Here is a 19710-nt window from a genome sequence, read left to right as displayed (position 1 = left end):
AGGAATCCAGAACTGAAAGAGACATGTGTACCCCAATGTTCATCACAGCACTGTTTATAATAGCCAGGATGTGGAAGCAACCTAAATGTCCATCAGCAGACAAATGGATAAGAAAGCTGTGGTACATATACACAATGGAATATTACTCAGCTAATAAAAAGAATACATTTGAATCAGTTCTAATGAGGTGGATGAAAGTGGAGCCTATTATACAGAGTGAAGTAAGCCAGAAAGAAAAACACAAATACAGCATACTAATGCATATATATGGAATTTAGAAAGATGGTAACAATAACCCTCTTGGACTGCAAGGAGATCCAACCAGTTCACTCTAAAGGAGATCAATCTTGGGTGTTCTTTGGAAGGAATGATGCTAAAGCTGAAACTCCAATTATTTTGGCCACCTCATGCAAAGAGTTGACTCATTGGAAAAGACTCTGATGCTGGGAGGGATTGGAGGCAGGAGGAGAAGGGGACGACAGAGGATGAGATGGCTGGATGGCATCACCGACTCGATGGACATGAGTTTGGGTGAATTCCGGGAGTTGGTGATGGACAGGGAGGCCTGGCGTGCTGCAATTCACAGGGTCGCAAAGAGTCGGACATGACTGAGAGACTGAACTGAACTGAACTGAACAATAACCCTATATGCAAGACAGCAAAAGAGACACAGATGTATAGAACAGTCTTTTGGACTCTGTGGGAGAAGGCGAGGGTGGGATGATCTGAGAGAAAAGCATTGAAACATGTATATTATCATATGTGAAACAGATTGCCAGTCCAGGTTCGATGCATGAGACAGAGTGCTCAGGGCTGGTGCACTGGGATGACCCAGAGGGATGGGATGGGGAGGGAGGTGGGAGGGGGGTTCAGGATGGGGAACACATGTAAACCTATGGCTGATTCATGTCAGTGTATGGCAAAATCCATTACAATATGGTAAAGTAGCCTCAAATTAAAATAAACAAATTAAAAAAAAAATCTCAAAATAGGCAAGTTTATGAAGACTCAGCAGCATTTTCCAATAGAACAGTCAGAGAACTTATTTTCTGGTTTGAACCCAAAGCAAAATGAAGTTGATTGTTATCTGTATATTATTCTCTATATCTATATATTTATTCTTTGAGCTGCTCTATTTGGGGACAAATATTCATAACCACATTAAACTGACCTTTGAATTTTGGTGACCAGCTATCCCAGTTGCTCAGAATTCAGGAGGTTCATGGGATGTTGGATTTTTCAGATTTAAAACTAAGGACAGTCTTGGACAAATCAGGATATCTTACTTGGCTGGTCACCCTATTTGTCATCCAGCTTTTATTTTAAATTAATGATCTTAGCTTCTCCAATAAAGTGTAATAGAACAGATAGACCCATAATTAAGAACCAACAACAATACATGGAGTTGCTGTCCACACTCTATCCTCACTCCTACTGGGTGCTAAAGATAAGATAGAAAGACAAGGAAGGCTACCAAATTAAATTTTTTAAAAAGGTAGGAAGTCTATATGTTATGTTATCACAATCATTTGTATTTGGATATTAATACAAATTGTTATACAGTGCTTACAATTTCAAAAACACTACTGTGAGGGAAACACTTTGAAAACTATTAAGCCCATATAAACATTCTCTATTATCATGAATATGCATGTGTTCTTAGTCAGTAGCTCATGTCTGACTCTTTGCCATCCATGGACTGGAGCCCACCAGGCTCATCTGTCCATAGAGGAATACGTGAATGGGTTGTCATTTCCTACTCCAGGGGATCTTCCGACTCAAGGACCAAACCCACATCTCCTGTGTCTCCTGCATTGGCAGGTGAATTCTTTACGACTAAGTCACCTGAGAATCCCATTATATCAATGAATTAGAAAGGAACTTATCTACTGTGAGCATTATAGTTTTATGTTATTAATATTTAGCAAGTATCTATGCAAGAGTACTGGAGTGGGATGCCATTGCCTCCTCCGATTAATATTTAGCAAGTATCTATAGAGAATTTTTGTGGCTCAGATAGTAAAAAAAAAAGTGTCTGCCTACAATGCAGGAGACCTGGGTTCAATCCCTGGGTCAGGAAGATATCCTAGAGAAGGAAATGGCAACCCACTCCAGTATTCTTGCCTGGAAAATCACTTGGATGGAGAAGCCTGGTAGGCTACAGTCCATGGGTCACAAAGAGTCGGACACGACTGAGCAACTTCACTATAGAGAATTATGGGCTTCCCTGGTGGTTCAGATAGTAAAGAATCCACCTGCAATGCAGGAGACCCAGGTTCTATATCTGGATCAGGAAAATCCCCTGGAGAAGGGCATGGCAACCCACTCCCGTATGCTTGCCTCGAAAATCTCATGAATGAAGTAGTCTGACCAGCTATAGTCCATGGGGGCGCAAAGAGCTGGACACAGTTGAGCAACTAAACACACACACATAGAGAACTGTAGGTTCACTGATTGTCCTGGTTCTAAATAGCACTATAGGTGTTACTTAACTTCCAAAGTACATGTTGATGCAGAAATCATCTGCTTCCAATATGACAGGGATCAATTGTTTAAGGAATTAAAATTGTTTAAGCAAACTGATTTTGCTAGCATTATCTACAAAGGAAAGATAAAATTTTGCAGAGAAAAGATAAAGGTTAGTCATTGAAGTAAGTTTCCTTTTAATAGTTGAAGTAAAAGTGAAAAAGACATAACAAACCCCACATGTTCCCAGAGCAGCTATGGGAGGGTTAATTTTATTATGGATTTCATAGCACTGGGAAGTGTCAATTGATTAAGAGAGCTTGCAGTTCTGAGTGTTTTAGCCAGCCACCCATCTGCTTCACAGAAGTTTGTTAACACAGCTGGAAAAGATGGAGTTGCCAAAGCTTTCTTAAGCCTTTCAAGTCTCATTTTTTTTTTTTCCAGTAAAAGAGCTAAAACAATTAGAATGCCTTCTCCAAGAAACTAAGGGAGAAAAAAAGTTTTTTTTTCTCTATTCCTTTGCCATGACTGAATATTATCCATATTTGTAGCACTATTAAAATATAGATACAATTGTAGTTTCTAGCAATCCTAAATATATATTAATTGCTTATGTTTTTTGAATGAATTATTTTATGATGTTCAAATGTACGTCCCAATTTAGCCAGAGGTCGTAATCCCTACACAAAAGCTTTCTCTGTGATTGAATCTTCCCCAGTCTCAGTTTCCAAATCACCTCTCTTGCACATTGATTCATGCTAAGCCACTCGTAGTCCTAAAATGGTGATGATCAAGAAAATACATTCTGCCACGTCAGGTTCAAGGCTATATTCATTATCCTTTAAAATTCCAATTAAGAATTGCAATGCTCCTGAAACATGACTAAGAATGATGAAAAAAGAGCAAAGGGTGCTGACTGCCTGCCTAAAACTTCCCAGGTTGTTTTTAAAATAATTTTCTAAAAAAATGGGCAGACAAGGGCTATCATTCCTTGTCCTTAAAAGCCAAGAACAGTGCCATTCTATGTCTGTGTCTTATTTAATTATGTGTTCGTGCTTGTATTTTAACACAGCTATTGATTTATAGATGAAGAAACTGGAACTCAGAAAGTTCAAGTAAATTGGCAAAAGTCAAATGAGTGCCAGTCAATTCTAGAGGGTTGCAAAATCTATTTCCCAATATATCAACTTCTAGGTTGAAATGGAAGAGTTCCCTCTTAGAGGTTCTAAGGCCTTTTACATGGGATAAAGTGTATCAAACACAACTTCTCTCTTTTGAAGTTTCAGTAATAGTGAAATTGAAGTATGCTTGGGCTACTCTGGTGGCTCAGATGGTAAAGAATCTGTCTGCAGTGCAGGAGACCTGGGTTTGATCCCTGGGTCAGGAAGATCTCCTGGAGAAGGGAATGGCTAATCAGTCCAGTATTCTTGCCTGGAGATATATGCTTAAACTTTGTCTTTCAGTTTCTTCATAAGAAGAATTAGACTTACTAACAACTGTGTCTTTGGTACTCAACTTCTTATTTTCATTTATTCAAAAAGAATTTATTAACAACCTGTTATGTGCCAGGCACTAAGTCCAACACTGAAATATCAGAGCTCAGTGCAACTGACATGACCTCTGCCCTCGACAGACAGAGTTAGAAAAGCAGTTTTCAAATTTCAGTGTCAATAAGAAATATGAGACCAATCACCTACTCAATAAAAAAGATGAGACCGGCCTCCCTCAACCATGATTCTGAAAGTCTGCAAGGATATCCAGAAGTCTACATTTTAATTGTCTTTCTGGTGATCTTTATGCAGAGAAATGCTGGGAAAGATATACTTTAAACAAATAACCAGATGACAAAGTATAATTATATATTGTACATATAATTACATATGTACATTGGAGGAACAGAACAAGATAATATGAAAGAGAAGAAAAGAGACATGGAACTTAGAGCAGGGATCAGAACAGGGAGCTGATTTTCAGCAGAGAGGGTTGGAATTAGCCAGATGGGGTGAAAATCAGAGAAATAATTCTGTTCTGTAAACAGAACAGCCAAGGGTGATAAGATTATTGCAGTTCTATAAAAATCTGGGTTGCTTCTTTGAAGATATAACTGCTCTCTCTTGACATATGCAAAGAAATTAAGTTTTACACAATGAAGAAGCTGCAATTTCCACCAGTATCAGAATAATGAAGGATTAAGTTGTCCAACATCCATCACAGACTATGTCTGAGCCTGCTTACATCCTTGAATGAGGCTACAGCTCCAGAATCTGACTTCAGCTCTTCCTGAAAATTTTGGGTAGTATCGAAAGGCAAGATCACTTACTGTAATCCACCAAGCTCAGTCCGTTCTGATTCTTTTGATACATTGGGGAACTTCTCTGGTAACTACTTCCTGAGAGAGGATCTGGGCTGATCCTCCAGTTTCTATTGTGAAATGTCTGAGTTGCGTCTGACTCTTTGCAACCCCCTGGACTATAGCCCACCAGGCTCCTCTGTCCATGGAATTCTCCATGCAAGAATACTGGAGAGGGTTGCCATTCCCTTCTCCAGGAGATCTTCCTGATCCAGGGATTGAACCCGGGTCTCCCACATTGCAGGCAGATTCTTTACCATCTGAGCCACCAGGGAAGCTAAGAGGCCATAAACCAAGTGTTTAAGGACCCAGGTGTGGGGTGAGCTCTCAGACTCTCAAACAAGAAAGACTGTGTGGACCTCATGAATATGATGATTTAGTGCAGCCTGGCATGGCAGGGGGAGTTCTATGCTCTGTGGAAGACCCGTCTCTACAATATAATCAGTTTCTCTGAGGCTCCAGCCGGACTGTGTGACCACACAGTAGTGATGTTGTCAGAGGCTTCAGTTGGCTCACTATGCTTCTGGGCTCCACACACCCCTAATATAGAGTTCATTGTGTCATAACGGTACCGTTCGGCTGAAAGCATCATTTGTACAGTAAAGAACCGATAGGCCTTCATAGATAAGCCTCTTCAGTAGGCTCAGGACATATTTTGAATTTAGACATAAGGGAGAAACAGGTAACCAGATTAACTTTATAGTTCATTTAATTCTTTCTCACACCAAGGGAAAAAAAATGCAAAAAAGAGGCAAATGCTTTATTTTTTCTTCATTGTTTCCCTTCCTTCTTTTAAGGCCTCACTGAAGTAAATACTCCTTAATACTAGAACACCTGTTATCTGCAGGGTGCTCTGCTGGCTCGTGGGGGTGGTGGTTTTGTCTGACTCTTGCAATCCCATGGACTGTACCCTGCCAGGCTCCTCTGTCCTCTGTCCACTGGATTTCCCAGGCAAGAATACTGAAGTGGGTTGCCATTTCCTTCTCCAGGGGATCTTTCCAACCCAGGAATCTAATCAAGTTTCCTGCATTGCAGGCGGTCTCCTTTCTGCATTGCAGGCAGATTCTTTACCAACTGAGCTACCAGGGAAGCCCATAAATGGAAATTTAGAGTCCAAGCTCAAGTTACCCTCATCATCTAGTTGGTGAAATATGTTTCAACAATTAATTGTTTTTAAATGAATTAAATTATTAATAGAATTTTTGTATCTCAAACTCAAGAATTATTTATTTACTGTATGTCAAGCACTATTTACAATAGTAAATAGTGACTTATTATTTTAAGTCACTTATATTAGTCAAAACTGACCTATTTAATACTTGTGTAAGTTCTAAAAGTTCACACTGTAGATACCTCTGTTTTTAAGAATAGGAAACAGAAAGGTCTAACAGGGAAAGAAAAATTGAGTACATATTGACACCCAGGAAGTTTGATTCTAGAGCCAGTGTTTGATCTACTTTGGTGTCCTACTGATCAAATACAAACAGAATACAGAGGGAACACTGAGGAGGAAGTTAATCATGCTACTGGGCTCAGTGACGGCTTCAAAGAGTAGGTTCAGATAATCTGAGAATTGAGGCTGTAGTGGGGAACGTAGAATGGTAATACCAAGATTAGTAAATTACCCTTCTTGATTCTAAAAAGCTTAGAGTGAGGGAGACAAACTTCAGAAAAAGGAAACTTCTATGTTATATAGGTTTTAGGCAGAAGACTCAATAGAAAGACATTTTCTCCCAGGATCTCCTTTAATAATGGAGAGAAATCTTTAAGCTCCCTCTTCCCCATCCACTGTCTCTACCCCTCATCCCTGCCCCCAAGTTTCCCCCTTAGTTTCTATCAAGCAGGGTTGTCCACATGGCATTCACCAAATGACTCACTGATCTAATCAGATGGCCCATGATTGAATTAGAATGATCATGCTTCAGTTCAGTTCCTGAGCAAGTGATTCAACTCTGAGTGCCAAGGAGAATAGCTATGTGATCAATATTGGCTGTCTTCCAACAAGGAAGAAGACAGGTTGTAAATCTAATTGGTAACTAATGGTTCTGTCACACTGAAACTCTGATATGGGTCAAACAGTCTTATAAAGAGATGTGTGACCTACTGTAAAATGGAGGTGAATGCTGAAAATCACTGGGAAATTCCTACACATTCCTGAGAGTTTTGTTTATTATATAGTTCAGAGGATAAAAAGATGAAGGGAAGGGCATTGCTAAATGAAAGGGAAAATAATTATAAAAATGACATTTAAATAGATATGCTAGTGTTTAAATAGCGCTGATCTTGTGTCACACTTAAAACGTCATGTATGTATGTGCATGTGTACATAGGAGGTCGCTTTAGGCATGTCCGACTCTTTGTGACCCTATGGACTATAGCTTGCTGGGCTCCTCTATCCATGGGATTCTCCAGGCAAGAATATTGGAGTGGGTTGCCATGCCCTCCTCCAGGGGGTCTTCCTAACCCAGGGGTAGAACTGGTACTTTTAGTGTCTCCTGCTTTGCAGGTGGATTCTTTACCACTGAGCCCCTGGTGAAGCCCTTATATATGTATGAAAGTGAAAAGTGAAGTCACTCAGTCATGTCCGACTCTTTGTGACCTCATGGACTGTAGCCTACCAGGCTCCTCAGTCCTTGGAATTTTCTGGGCAAGAGTACTGGAGTGGGTTGCCACTTCCTTCTCCAGGGGATCTGCCCAACCCAGGGATTGAACCTGGGTCTCCTGCATTGCAGGCAGATGCTTTACCATCTAAGCCACCAGGAAAGCCCTTATATATGTATACACACACATATATATTGTCATGTTTTTCAGTTGTATCATATAACATAATGGCAAACTATTCTGATATAACTGCTACTTCTTGTGTGTAATGTGACTTTGGACAGCTGCTTAACCTCATTGTGCTTAGGCCTTGAAATGGGATAGCAATAATACCTACCTCATAAGGATGGCATAGATGAACACATATATATTTTGTGTGGATACTATTTATAATATATGTTATTTGAGTTCATCCATGCCATGCCTATGAGGTAGGTATTATTGTTATCCCATTTCAAGGCCTAAGCACAATGAGGTTAAGCAACTGTCCAAAGTCACATTATACACAAGAAGTAACAGTTATATCAGAACAGTGTGCCATTATGCTACATGATACAACTAAAAAACATGCCAATGCCTATTTTTAAACAATATATAAAAAGCAGATTCCAGTCATTTAATAAATAAATTTAAATTCATTCTATTTTAGTTGGATTACATTTGCATACTCTTACAAAAGTTGCTGAGCACATTTGCTAATAGAAGAAAAATATATTAAGATTTTGTCCAAAGTAAGGTTCAACACCAAGTCTAGACCACTCCATTTCAGAGCTTATTCCTTCCTTAATTGTTCTTTCAATTTTACCTAAGACCAAGATTCAACCCAAGAGAAAGGATTCTTTACTCCTATTTTGACTCTGAGAAGGGGTGGAAGGCAGATGGGCAGGAATAGTTTTAGAATGTGGGAAATATTCTTAGTCTAGAGACATGTCCATAACCTGATGTTCTTATGGGGGAGTTAAATAAAAACAGATCTATCCAGTTCTGTGCCCAATATGTCGCATTTCTGCAGTTCTTTAAGGTTTATTTTAGGCTCTAAGATAATGTCATTAACTGACCCAGTCACCTGTCCCCCTACAGTCAGTATTTGTAACTTAAATAGGTATTAAGAGAATGAGAACATCACACATGGACATTTTTTAGCTGATGCAAAAGTGAGTGCATGTTTTTTAAAACAAAAAATATGAGAGAATATGACCAAATGATAATCATTTAAAAATTTCAGATTGTGTGATTATGAATGATTTTTCTTTTTCAGTGTTTTACATGTTGTCTATGTTAGTATATGTTGATACTAACAAAAGCTGCTGCTGCTAAGTCGTGTCAGTCGTGTCTGACTCTGTGCGATCCCATAGACGGCAGCCCACCAGGCTCCCCAGTCCCTGGGATTCTCCAGGCAAGAACACTGGAGTGGGTTGCCATTTCCTTCTCCAATGCCTGAAAGTGAAAGGTGAAAGTGAAGTAGCTCAGATGTGTCTGTCTCTTAGCGACCCCATGGACTGCAGCCTACCAGGCTCCTCCATCCATGGGATTTTCCAGGCAAGAGTACTGCAGTCCGTTGCCATTGCCTTCTCTGACTAACAAAAGCAATTTGACATCTGTAGAAATAGCTATCAATTGGAGAGAATTTATAGGTGGCTCTTGCTGTGTGCTTACTATTTTTCCAGGTGCTGTGCTTTAACTGTTTTATGTCATCTAAATGAATGGTGTTGACATGACCAGCTTCCCAGAGTCTTATCTTCTGTTCTCTTCAGTCAGTCAGTTCAGTCACTCAGTCATGTCTGACTCTTTGTAATGCCATGGACTGCAGCATGTCAGGCTTCCCTATCCATCACCAGCACCCAGAGCCTGCTCAAACTCATGTCCATAGAGTTGGTGATGCCATCAAAACATCTCATCCTCTGTCGTCCCTTCTCCTCCTGCCTTCAATCTTTCCCAGCATCAAGGTCTTTTCAAATGAGTCAGTTCTTTACATCAGGTGGCCAAAGTATGGGAGTTTCAGCTTCAGCATCAGTCCTTCCAATGAATATTCAGGACTGATTTCCTTTAGGATGGACTGGTTGGATCTCCTTGCAGTCCAAGGGATTTTCAAGAGTCTTCTCCAACACCACAGTTTAAAAGCATCAATTCTTTGGCTCTCAGCTTTCTTTATAGTCCAACTCTCACATCCATATGTGACCACTGGAAAAACCATAGCTTTGACTATACAGATCTTTGTTGGCAAAGTAATGTCTCTGCTTTTTATATGCTGACTAGGTTGGTCATCACTTTTCTTCCAAGGAGCAAGTATCTTTTAATTTCTTGGCTGCAGTCACCATGTGCAGTTATTTTGGAGCCCAAGAGAATAAAGTCTGTCACTGTTTGCACTGTTTCCCCATCTATTTGCCATGAGGTGATGGGACTAGATGCCATGATCTTTGTTTTTTGCATGTTGAGTTTTAAGCCAGTTTTTCACTATCCTCTTTCATCTTCATCAAGAGGCTCTTTAGTTCCTCTTTACTTTCTGCTGTAAGTGTAATGTTATCTGCATATCTGAAGTTATTGATGTTTCCTCAATATCAATAACCTTTGGTTAACATAAGCATACATAATGGCCTGCCTCAGGGAGATAATCTTACCCTGCCCACCTGTGAAGGACTGTGACATTCTTGAATTATTTGTGTAGCAAATGGCAAGCACCCAGAGCCCCTATCTGCTGCTTACCAGTGAGGCCCCAAAATTCACATTTGTGGAGGCTGGAATCTCAGATACATGTGACATCTTTGTTTGTTGATATGAGAGGAAGTGTTCTATTTCACACCACACATGAAATGATTTAAGCAAGTGGAACTAACACATCCCCCTACCTAAGACTTGCCATTCTAAGAGATGTTTGCAGGTCTTTTTGCTTTGTTTCCTCACCTCCCACTCCACCCCATCTCTGATTCATAAAAGAACCTGGTGAGGTGCTAGCCTGCCATCTTCTTAGTCAGCTGGCTCCTGAATAAAGTCCCTTCCTAGTCCCAACACCTAGTCTCAGATTTATTGACTTAGTATGCGGTGAGCAGCGTGAGCTTGGACTTGTTACAGAAGGTTGATATCAAACAACCAGAATATGTAGCATGTAATGTGCTAAAAATATTACCTTCTTATCTTTTCTAATTTCACCAACATTCTTGAAAGTTATTATCAACTACAATACTACAGTTTGAGAAACTGAAACTCACATTGGCCAAATAATTTGTATAGATTCTGGTCCTTGGAAACTGGTAAAGTCAAGAGCCAAACTGAAGTATATCTGAATTCAAAGTCAAAGTTGTTCATAAATAAAACCGTAATATTTTTGGCCATATGTTCAGGGATTCAAGTGCCTTTCCTAGTCTCTTATTTGAATTCACTTCTTAAGCTAGCCTGAGTTAGTGTTAACTGAGTTCCACTATCTCTCCTTATTGGAAAGTCCTGTCTTCTTTCCAGTGATTAAATATCTTTACATCATCTCTCTAAGCCCAACTCAAATTATTTTCTTTTTGAAACCTTCCAGAGTATACCAGCTGATAGGATTCTTTCTTTTTTTCCCAAATCCTTTACTTAGATTTCTCCCTTAGCACTCACTGTAAAGCTGCCTTGTAATGCTATGGATCTGATGGATCACCAGCAGATAAGAAAAATAGAACCCAGATAGGGCAAAGAAATTGGTTATGATAACATATCTAGTATGAAGTACAGATGGATTTCAAACTATTGCATGATCAGAAATCTTCATGACACAATTTTAATGGTAGAGGTACTCTGGTAACATTTTACCTAGTTATCTGATATGTAAAGGAGCCAAGTCATTGTTTGAATGAAAGTTATAGAAGAATAGGAAATTAGCACTCAGTGGGGGACTTTGAAAGTTTGTGACCAATAAAGTAACATGAAAGGAAACATGACTTATGTAGAATATATCTCAAACCAGGATACTTCTCATTTTCCAATCAAGAGATACTTGAAGCTCTGTCTCTATTTGGCTGACAGTTTTTAGGTCTTATTTTCTAAACATTGAGAATCAGAGAGTCCTTATTAGTGAATATTTGAACTGGTCTCTCTCCAGTTTTCCTCGTACCTTCTGTGATGAAGTGGCCATGAATGTAAGTGTAAGCTTCAGAATTTTTAAAAAGAGCAAATTCATTGCTGCATTTCTAATGAGCCAACCTTTGAAAACGGAAGACACCAGTTTCTTTCTTCCATATCCTACTTATCCTGCTTCAGATATATACAAGGCAAGTAGACATCATCTTAACATTCATTCAGTTCAACAGTGGAAAACCAACAATGTGGCATTTTAGAAACTAAGTTGTTGTTATTGCTCCACACAAGATCTGGGCATTAAAAAGTCTCTAAGTCCTGTCTCAAAGGCTCTTGTCAACATAGCAAAAAAGATTCTAAATCAATAAAGAACTTCAGGGAGCTTTTGGAAATACTCATTTAAAAGGTTCCATTTTTCAGAACAGATTTACTGCACCCTATTGATGGGAAAAAATGACTTTGTCCTTCTAAACATTTCCAGTTTGAAAAAGTGATTTTTAAATTAAGGACAGACACAAAATAACAAGTTTCTTTCTCTCTCTTTTTTTTCCCTTCTTTGATTCTTGCTTTTATTCTCATTACAAAAACTATTGAAAATCTCATGAAAAAAACATATGCTGTAAAAAGTAAGAAAAAGAAATATGTACATGCACATCTAAGGGAATTTTATATTCAGTATAGCATATAATAAATTCAGTTTTCAGTAAAAGGGAGATTTTTGGTTTCATGGATTAATCTCTGCTTAATGCCAGTTCTTCTAGGAATAAATTAACTGATAATAGTAATAAGAATAATGATCACAATTTCTATCTATGAAGTGTCTACTGGATTTCAGACATTGTATTATATACATGTGTCATTTATCTTAATTATAACATCTATCCAATAATGTAAGCATTGCCATTCCATTGTTCATATGAAGAAACACAAGGCTCAAAAAGATTTAGTAGCTTTTCGAAGATCACTTACTTTAAAAAACCATGACCACCAACAACAAAATGACAGATAGGATTTAAACCCAGCTGTTTGTAACTAATATCTCATGGTCCTAAGTCTCATGTATACTTTCTACCATGACTGTAAAGCACTGTACTAGATTATCATTGAGAATATATGCATGTATATAAAATATATAAAATAAATATAATTTATGTAATAATTTATTATAGATATTTCCTTACTCTCTAATATTATGCAATGAATAGGCCAATGACTAATAACAGCAGATATCTAGAAAGAACGGGATGTATATATATCCTCCCAAGTGTTATGACAGTTCAAAGAAGAGTAAACTCAATATAAGTTGAAAAAACCAAGATTTCATGGTTTTTCAAGGTTTCATGAAAAAAGTGAGGCTTAAACTGGTTTCTATTGGATGCATATGTCCTGAATAGGAACAAAAGGAGGTTGTTTGTTTGCTTGTGGCAAGGGGGCAGGAACTGGATAGAGCACAGCACCATGGAATCAAGAGTAAGAACTCTGGAGAAAGGAAGGGGGTGGTGAGTAAAGAAGTAATGCTGACACTTTATTTGTTCAGTAATAATAAAAGCTATTCACTGGAAGGACTGATGCCAAAGCTGAAGCTCCAATACTTTGGCCACCTGATTCAAAGAACTGATTCATTGGAAAAGACCTTGATGCTGGGAAAGATTGAAGGCAGGAGGAGAAGGTGATGACAGAGAATGAGATGGTTGGATGGCATCACTGACTTGATGGACATGAATTTGAGCAAGTTCCAGGAGTTAGTGATGGACAGGGAAGCCTGGTGTGCTGCAGTCCGTGGGGTCACAAAGAGTCTGACACAACGGAGAGACTGAACTGAACTGATCATTAGATGAGTGTCAAATGATGTGCTGATTGTCATATATTCAATATAACATTCACATATTAAGTAAGTATTAATTATTTGCCTATCTTTATTTTGAGAAAATGGGGCATAGAGGAAAAGTATCTTGTTCAAGGTACACCATGCTGCTGCTGCTGCTAAGTCACATCAGTCATGTCTGACTCTTAGCGACCCCATGGACTACAGCCTATCAGGCTCCTCCATCCATGGAATTTTCCAGGCAAGAGTACTGGAGTGGGGTGACATTGCCTTCTCCGAAGGTACACCGTAAAGCCATAATAAAGACAAAGTCTTTTGACTTATATACTTGGATTCTCACCACTCAATATTATTGTCTGTCAGGATATATGGTCTGGGATGTTGTGATGTTTACTCAGAGATGAAAAATTATCTCTAAGATTGAGTTTAAAGTGAGTATAATATAGAGTAGAAAAGAATAAAGATATCCTTTGTTTGTCTATGCAGCAAACATTGTTGAGTGCCGTGAAAGTTAGGGCAGTAGGCAGAAGTCCAAGAAAACAGAGGCAGGCTCTGTGCCCTCAAAGAAGTTCTAATGTATTGTGGTAGGTGAGACCTATAGTCTAATAATGAGCATACAAAGTATTAAATGATATATATCTTTGAAGAGGTAAAAATAGACAAAAAGAAAAATAGAAGATATCTTTTTCAAGTAATGGAAGCCAATCAGAGAATTCATGGAAATGGTGGAGTCAAATATGCATAGAATCCTTACAGGATACAGAGAATCAGCAATTGAGCCTCTGTTACACAGAGCTAAACCAGTGTGAGGGCTTCCCTGGTGGTTCAGTAGTAAAGAACCTGCCTGCCAATGAAGGAGACGTGAGTTTGATCCTTGGGTCAGGAAGATCCCCTGGAGAAGGAAATGGCAATCCACTCTAGTATTCTTGCCTGGGAAATCCCATGGACAGGTTACAGTCCATGGGGTTGCAAAAGAGTCAGACTAAACAACAACAGCAAGCCAGTGCGAACTCAGAAATATGGAACAAAATTGACCGTTCATGGTCTGATTTGACTAGTGCACAAATACATAGAAGGTTGTAATGGGAATGAAGATAGGAAAGTTGATGAGTTCAGGTTGTGGAGTCTTGATGTCAAAATCATAGTTCAGACTTTTCTTTGTAAACAATGGGGAGTCACTGAGGACTAATGAGTTCAGAATATAAACTTTACAAATGAAGCGATTTTTCTGTCTTTTCCATCCTTGCCTGCCATATATTTGCTCTTAATATTTGAGGAAAGAATCAATGAACTGCCATCACATAGTCAAGGTTATGCTTGAGGAAGGCAGTGATGTATAAAATGAGTTATAAAAGGGAAAGGCTAGAGAAAAGGAAACCACTTAGGAGGCTGTTGTGTTCAATCAGGAAAGAAAATGTGGGAATTTCAGCTAGGTTTCTGGCAGTAGGAATAGAATTCAAGGGAAAGACATGAGAATCACCATTCATGAAGCATGGTCAACACATGTTGACTCATAGGATATATGTAGAAAAGCAGAAAATGAGTTAGACATGGAACTCAAACTTTGAACCTAGTAAGAAAATAAGACACATAACAGAAATACCTGATTCAGAAGTTGGAGTTGATTTGTATATATATTTAAAGAATGTTTTTGAAGGACTATTGTGTGCCAGAGAGAAGGAAATGGCAACCCACTCCACTATTCTTGCCTGGAGAATCCCATGTACAGGGAAGCCTGGTGGACTACAGTCCATGGAGTCACAAAGAATCGAACATGACTGAGCAACTAACACACACACACATTGTGTGCCAGAAACTTTACTAGGACACTTGATATACAGCAGACACAAAATAGACAAAACCCCTGCTCTCCATGAGTTTACATTGTATAACAGGTGGGAAGAGGGAAGAATATAAAAAATAGATAATAACTGAACTATTTAGTATATTTAAGAGTTATGAAAAAGAGCATGATAAGGGGTTTCTTGGTGAGTGGAAGGAAATAGTCACTTTAGTCAAGGTAGTAAGGGTTGGCATTAGGTGAAGAGGATGTTTGAGGAAAGAACTGGGAAATAAAAAGTTTAGATATCTGAGATCTGGGAAAGAGAGACCCTAGAAATCATTTGCTTTAAGGTGATAAAAGATGGAATGTGAGAGGACAAGAAAAAAAAAACCTCTCTTTTTTCTATCCGAAGACATTTAATGGCTAAAAAATGACAGCATAATCAGGATGTAACAAAGCAAAAAGCTTTAGACTCACTTAGAGATGAACATACTATACTATTTTATCTGATTTAAAACATCTCCCTGCCTAGAAATTAAGCCCAGCTTAATTAAAAGTAATTTTTTTAAGTTAAAAAAAAAAAAAAGCCCAGCTCTGTTAAAGTAATCCAGTATCTCTGTAAGCCTAGAAGGAAGAGCTGGTTGTCATATGTGATGAGCCTTCTATGATCCTTTCAATTCTCATATAATAGAAAAGGCCAGAGGACAAAACTCCAGTTGTAAATATAATTTGAGATGAATTTTTCAGTTTTGCTCTATTATTTCTTATATCTACCAGTACACCAATAATGGAAATTGGCACATAGAAGATTCTCTATGCATGTCAGTTGAAGAAAAATTAAGCTAAACAACATTTGATTTGGGGGGTGGGGGTGAAGTGTTGATGATAAGGCTATGCAACTACTACTTAGCAGAACATACTTGAGTGATGCTGTACAGGATTTGACTTAGGGACTCAATCCAGGGTGAACACCATCTGCCGATTCCAGAACTGGAATGAGCTTCGCACACTGAGCAGAGTCCTCAGAAGGTCATGGGGTTCAGTTCCCTTCCTCTAGGCATTTGAAATCTAAAACATCAAAGCTAGTGATCGCATATTCTCTTTCTTAGAGTAGATTCTAAAACATCTTATACATTTTAGACAATCTTTTATGTTGAACCAAGCCTCTCTTGATGAAACTGAAGTTTATTTTCAACTACTCTTCTTGCGTGTTCCAGTATGTAAGAGATTCTAACATTTACATAGGTTTTTTTTTTTTTTTTAACAAGCCTATCAGTTTGTTCTCCAAAGAAACCATCCTCTGCTTGTACACTGCAGTTCATGAAATGCTGCACTTTCAGGACAGGTTTGCTTACAGTAGAAAATCTTTAAGTTGTAAAGATTTTCAAGAATTCTATAGCTAGATGTATATACTTCAGATTTAATACCTTAGAAACTTTCCCCCTTGATTCTTTCGCAGGTGAGCCAAAGAGAGCAGTAGAATCTGGGTTCTATATAAAATGAAGAGGGGGGTGGGGGGAGGGAAAAAACTGCCCCTGATTTTTTTTTTTTAAACTGAGATTTAAAAGGTTTCACCAAATGTTTTCTCTGTGCAGATAAGGGAGCCAAAGGCTATGACAGCAGCTTGTCTGGATTAGAAGGTTGATTGTTTGCACTCTTGTTTAGTTTCGTTCCTTAATGTGGACCAGGATGTCAGGGGTCTTCTGTGAGAGCAGCTGAGGAGAGCAGAGACACAGGGTGGGGTCTAGGGAAGACTGATGTGAGGTATGTGTGGGGGCAGAGGGGGGTGGCGGAGGGAAACAGAGATCAAAGAATCATCCAGAGCTCCTCAGCCTTCCACAGCAAAAAAGCCTCTGGCAACTCTTTGATGTCCAATTTGCCCTCTGCCCCCAGTCAGAAGTGTGTCGAGGGACCTGAGTGAGAACGGATTCAACAGGGCCATTTTATAGGTCTGTGAGGCAGATAGCATCTTTTCCGTACCTTCTAAAAGAGACAGGCAGAAAAAAAATTGCTGTAATTCCTGACCTACAGGAGCTTACACTCTAGTTCAACAGACAAAACCTTGAGTACCTTGACCAGTCAACTTTGCCAAGTTTGCTTCACAAACAATGGAAACTTTTGATTGTGTCGTGGTTGTGATTTTTACCCTTAACATAATAGTTTGATAAATCTGTTCTTCTCAGGAATAAAAAAGCACCTGAACACAATGTCGTCCTTTTGTCTGGTAGGGTATCTTTCCTCAGTCACGTCACTTTATTGACTCTCTTTTCCCTCCCTCTAATCTATTTCTGGTGTTTTATATTTTGTATTCAAAGCAGGTGTGTTTTACACAATGTTATGGCCATCTATGGATATCTGGGGTTTTTTTTTTTCCTTTCAGCTAACAGAAAAATTTTCTTATCTGCCCCCTGGACAACATAGGCTTTGGTAACTTTTCAGAGTTTTTTTTTTTTTAATAGAAGGATAATTGCTTTCACAGAATTTTATTGTTTTCTGTCAAACATCAGCATGAGTCAGCCATAGGTGGACATATGTCCCCTCCTCTTTCACCTCCCTCCCATCTCCTCCCCATCCCACCCCTCTAGGTTGATACAGAGCCCCTGTTTGAGTTCCCTGAGACATACAGCAAATTCCCATTGGCTATCCCTTTGACACATGGTAATGTAAGTTTCCATGTTACTCTTTTCATACATCTCACCCTCTCTTCCTCTCTCTGCATGTCCATAAGTCTGTTCTCTATGTCTGTTTCTCCACTGCTTTTCAGAGCTCTTGGAAGGATTATTGTGAGTAAATATGGAACTGATATCTTAAAAATGACAGCTCTGGTAGCTGCTGATTAAAAGTCAAACTATTAATGCTCTGTTTCCTAAAGTGAAACTGTAATCTTAAAGAGGTGTAGATATGCAAATTAAATAACTAATGTGTAGTTTTCTTTAAATCTATGTCCTTTTTCCTTGAAGTTAACTTCACGTTGTGCTTACATCTAACACACAAATGGCCCTACAGAGATGTTAAAAATAAACTCCCTCACTCCACCCAGGTCTGCCAGCCTGTGTTTCTTTGTTCTGGTTGCTTAGATTTCACACCTAGTTGATTCTTTCACCTACTAGGACTAAAAGCAGTCTCTTTTCATCATAACTAGTCTACTGACTAGTTATGTCAGTAGCAAAGATTTGCATGGAAAAATCATTCAAAACTACTAATAGCTTTAGAAGGTTGCAGAAATCACCTTATATGACCTGCTTGGAATGGCATGGTTGTTCAGCTAGAACCGTGGTAGCAATGCATGTTACAGGTCTTCAAGAAAACGCTGTTGTTTGCCAGAACAAAATGCAGCTATATTCTTCTCAGTTAAATTATATTAAATATCAGGACAATAAGCAACATTTTGCAATCCACCCTCTTCCAAAATATTCCTACCGTTTCCTTCATCCTTTCCTGGATCTTTAAGGCAAGGAGCTTAATAGAAGACAAAGTGAAAGTGAAAGTCACTCAGTCCTGTCTGACTTTTTGCAACCCAGTGGACTATACAGTCCATGGAGTTTTCTAGGCCAGAATACTGAAGTGGCTAGCCTTTTTTCCCAACCCAGGGATCAAACCCAGGTCTCCCACACTGCAAGCAGATTCTTTACCAGCTGAGCCACAACAGAAGCCCTAATATAAGAAAAAGGTCACATAAAGGAGGGCTTCCCAGGTGGCTCAGTGGTAAAGAATGCTCCTGCATTGGCTACAGGAGACACAGGTTCAATCTCTGGGTCAGGAAGATCCCTTGCAGGAGGAAATGGCAACCCACTTCAGTATTCTTGCCTGGAGAATTCCAAGCGGGCCACCATCCATAGGGTCCCAAGAGTTGGACTCAATGGCACCCCACTCCAGCACTCTTGCCTGGAAAATCCCATGGACTGAGGAGCCCGGTGGGCCGCAGTCCATGGGGTCGCTAAGAGTCAGACAAGACTCAGCGACTTCACCTTCACTTTTCACTTTCATGCATTAGAGAAGGAAATGGCAACCCACTCCAGTGTTCTTGCCTGGAGAATCCCAGGGACGGGGGAGCCTGGTGGGCTGCCGTCTATGGGGGTCGCACAGAGTCGGACACGACTGAAGCGACTTAGCAGCAGCAGCAGCAGAGCACACATATAAAAACACTGGTTAACTTTATCTTGGTATATTGTGTCTCTACACTAGAAAAGTCTGTATAATTAAAGCAGCTTCAATTTTGAAAGACAGTTTGAGCCAATTGTTGAAATGTATTTTGAAAGCAATAAAAAAAATTTGATGTTTCTAATATTCTACCAGTTTTCAGGCTTCAAAGGAAAATGCCTGTTTGTGAGGAGTGTCCACAGAGAGCCATGTTTCTATCTTGCCTCCTTAGCGCAGTAGGCAGCACATCAGTCTCATAATCTGAAGGTCCTGAGTTCAAATCTCAGCGGGGGCAGTTGTGTTTTGCCTTCATCACTTCCTAAGAGAATTTTCAGAGTAATTTTTTTTTTAGCTATTTTACATTCCTCTTAGTAACTTTACTTGTTTTGACAAATATTAGTTAATAATATTGAAAATGAAAGTGAAGAGGTGGTCAATATCAAAGGAGAAGCCAACTGAATGTTGCAATTATGATATCACTAGATTTCAAAATTGATG

The 19710-nt window shown here is 39.1% G+C and overlaps 1 non-coding gene across 1 annotated transcript; it reads left to right on the top strand.

The window, feature by feature from the left end:
- The first annotated feature begins 19434 nt into the window (after positions 1 to 19434).
- Positions 19435 to 19507, top strand: TRNAM-CAU (transfer RNA methionine (anticodon CAU)). The gene has a single exon. It is a non-coding gene; the product is annotated as a tRNA-Met (tRNA).
- The last annotated feature ends 203 nt before the right edge of the window (positions 19508 to 19710 follow it).

Source organism: Bubalus kerabau, chromosome 14 (genome assembly GCF_029407905.1).
Source record: "Bubalus kerabau isolate K-KA32 ecotype Philippines breed swamp buffalo chromosome 14, PCC_UOA_SB_1v2, whole genome shotgun sequence".
NCBI classification, from domain to species: Eukaryota; Metazoa; Chordata; class Mammalia; order Artiodactyla; family Bovidae; genus Bubalus; species Bubalus kerabau.
Note: the sequence above shows the minus strand (reverse complement) of the source record. Positions and strands in the feature narration are given on the sequence as shown.